Genomic DNA, 3,204 nt, shown 5'->3' with positions numbered 1-3,204 from the left:
TATTCCTTTAAAAATATATACAGAGTAAAGGGTTTGGATAAGATATGGTAAAATCACAGGAAGCAAAGCCAAATTCTGATACAATAAAGGAGAAATTGGTGACACTCAGAAAATCAAAACCAGTAATAGCAGTCACAAGAGGGTCAAAGCAAATAGATATTGAAACAACAAACCACATCAAATTTCCCTCAAGCCCTCTACCTGGTGTTTTTGTTCCATAAGTTAATAGACAGCTCATAAATTTCAAGTTATGCAGAGTCTTATTTCTACCCACCTCACATAATGGTGAAGTCATTTATTTAATATCAGAGAAAGGGATTGTCTCCACTCAGAGAATACAATAGGAGAGCCACTTGCTCAAAGTGACTGAAAATTCTTTGAGGAATAAAATCATCTAACCTAGGAAGCATTGTTGATATCCAGGCACGTGAAAGTCAGATGTTACCTCAACTCAAACAAAACTGAATTCCTTTCTGTTTGCCAGGAGTGTCCCTGGGATCCTTGGTAGATAGGTAAGCAGCCTTGTAATCCTGCACGGGGCTTTCTTTCAATCCAGAAACCCATGCTTTCTTGTTGTGCATCAACAAATCTGAGGAGTGAACTGTTGACAGGTGGTATTAGGAATGCAGCAAGAGAGAAGAGAAATGGCTGCCAGTGATAATACCTGTGACCAGTGCTGCTAGGAAGCACTGATCTTGGCTGAAAATGCTAAATTAGGAGTGGCTTTTGAAATCTCCAGCACTCAAGACCATTGGTTTCTCCCTTTACAAGAGAAAGGTTGACACGGTCAGTATCTATTTGGGGGGGAAAAGGAGAGTTGGTGTGAAAGGAGTTCTTATGAGGAAGCCTGCCTCAGTGAAACTTGATTTGGAGCTCCTTCCTCCCAGCAGGCATATGGTGCTTCTTGATCCTGTGGGGGTCCCAGTGACCCCTGGGACTCCGTGGCATTTCTTGAGGGACCAGGCCAGCTGGGCTTCTTTCAGTCCCCTTTCCCGTGTGACTCTCTTGAACCTTTCTAAGCTCAACTGCTGCTGAAGCTCTTCTGTTTTCCCCCAGAGAGAGACAGAGAACTTGACCTTTGCTGCAGAAGTTCTCTCTGATGGATCGGAGTGGATCATGTTCTTAAGTAGTTTGTGAAATTCTTTGCAGAGCTCCTGAGAAATGTCCAGAAGATTCCCCTCATGGATGTGATGCCTCATGGTGCCATTGGTGGGTAATGACTCTGCTTCTGCAGCCACTACAATGGTCAATCCCAAGACAAAAATTTCTGCTTTAGGAAGGTGCTGATAATTCTTTTGCAAAATCTCATTATCCAGGAAGTGATTGTGTCCCTCTTCCACTTGGATTTACTTATTGATATCACATGACCCAAGTCACCAATTCTATCCATCACATTGGCAGAGAGAAACCAATCAGCTTCATTTTCAACCTTTTTATGGGACTATGAGAAAGTCACTTTGCATCTTATGACAAAGGAAGTTGTTACTAGGTTTGATGTCCAGGTGCACCATGCCAGAGTTGTGGATGTACTGAAGCCCAAGGGAAATCTATAGAAGGATATCCTGGAGTTTGGGCTCTTGGAAATGATTGCCAGACTGCGTTTTCAGATATAGCAGCCTGCAAGCTCCCACCATTGCAGTATTCATTCTGAATGATCACGTGGTCATCTTGTGCCCATGCAGAGTAGTAAGGTACCATATGGGAGTGATGCCCCAGCACCACGTGGGCATGAACTTCATGCATAGCCAAATTCTCATCTGATAATCCTCCCAAAGTTTTCATGGAGCATTTTATTGCATAAACACATCCATCCAGCCTTTTAATGCACTTGTAGACTGTTCCAAATTCCCCAATCCCATTTTTTTCTACCTCCAAGAAATCTTTTTCATAGTGGGAAGCCATGTTGGTTTCTCATCCAACATGTCTCTTGGCAGGGAACACTTGTTTCACCTTGTCTTCTCTTCTCTGGACCAGCTTCCTCTAGATCACCTTGGGTTTTCCTCTTGCCATTGGATTTAAGGAATTGTTTTCTAGACTCCAGGGTGAAGCAATTAATGTTTACCAGAGCCAGTGAGGTCATTTCACCAATGAAGGGGCCAGGTGTGAGCTTCAGATGCTTAGAGCTTCAGGAGGGGAGCTTCCCTGTTGAAGAAAGCATAGGCTGGCTCACCTGGCCTTTGGGAGTGAAGAGGTTCTCACAGTGGTGGCTTGCCCTTGTCTGGTGGGGCTGGTGCTTCAGGATGTGTGAGAGTGTGGCACTGGAGTCGTCAGACCCTGATCTGGACTCACGTGGTCTTTTCCCTGAAATATATTGAAGTCACATGCATTACTAAGGGGGAGTTCTGGAGGTATAAGCTTTGCCTCTGAATAGTAAACTCCAGATTCCCCTGGGGTTTGACTTGGCGCCTCCTTTCTCTCTTGTGTCTCCGTCTGCCCTTTGTTCTCATGCATCTCTTCACAATAGAAGTTTAATCTCTGCTTCAGTTCTTTGTTCTCCCGGTTGTCACTCATCTCAGCCAAAGAGCTTCATAACCTAGGCAAGAAGACCTGTCAAAAAGAAACACTGCAGAACTGCAGAAATGAGAAGAAAAGTATGTAAGCTTCAAGTTCCCAGTGCTAGCCTGGCTTTCCTTCTTCCAACTAACAGCTACATCAAATGTATTTAATTTCGACAAGCTCTGAATTATCAATGTTTTGGTGTCAAGTCAAAGAAAGCTTTGCCTAGCCTTAGATTCAGAAGTTTTTCTCCTATATGATTCCAAAACCTTTATAGTTGACATTTTATATTTAAGGCTATGAAGAATTTTGAGTTAATTTTGGTATAAGGTATAAGGTCTGAGTTTAGGTAAAGGTCCATTTCTTCCCCCATGGATTTCTCATTGCTCCAACACCATTTGTTGAAGAGGCGATCCTTCCCCCATTGAGCTTCTTTTGCACTGTTGCCACAGTCAGTTAAGCATATTTTTGAGGGTCTGTTTCTGGATTCTCTATTCTGTTCTATTGATCTCTGTTCATCTCTCCCCAATAACAAATGTCTTGATTACTGTATAGTGAACCTTAATATCAAGTACAATGTTTCCTTTCATTTTATTCCTCTTTTCAAGGTTGTTTCAGCTATTCTAAAGCCTATGCCTATTTACATCAATTTTAAAATAAGTTGTTTATATCTACACAAATTCTTGCTAGGGGTTTTATAGGAATTGG

At 42.4% G+C, this 3,204-nt stretch overlaps 1 pseudogene; it reads right to left on the bottom strand.

The window, feature by feature from the left end:
• Positions 1-665: 665 nt before the first annotated feature.
• Positions 666-2,511, bottom strand: LOC109575182 (wee1-like protein kinase 2; annotated as a pseudogene).
• Positions 2,512-3,204: the final 693 nt, after the last annotated feature.

This window comes from Bos indicus, chromosome 21 (assembly GCF_029378745.1).
Source record: "Bos indicus isolate NIAB-ARS_2022 breed Sahiwal x Tharparkar chromosome 21, NIAB-ARS_B.indTharparkar_mat_pri_1.0, whole genome shotgun sequence".
NCBI classification, from domain to species: Eukaryota; Metazoa; Chordata; class Mammalia; order Artiodactyla; family Bovidae; genus Bos; species Bos indicus.
Note: the sequence above shows the minus strand (reverse complement) of the source record. Positions and strands in the feature narration are given on the sequence as shown.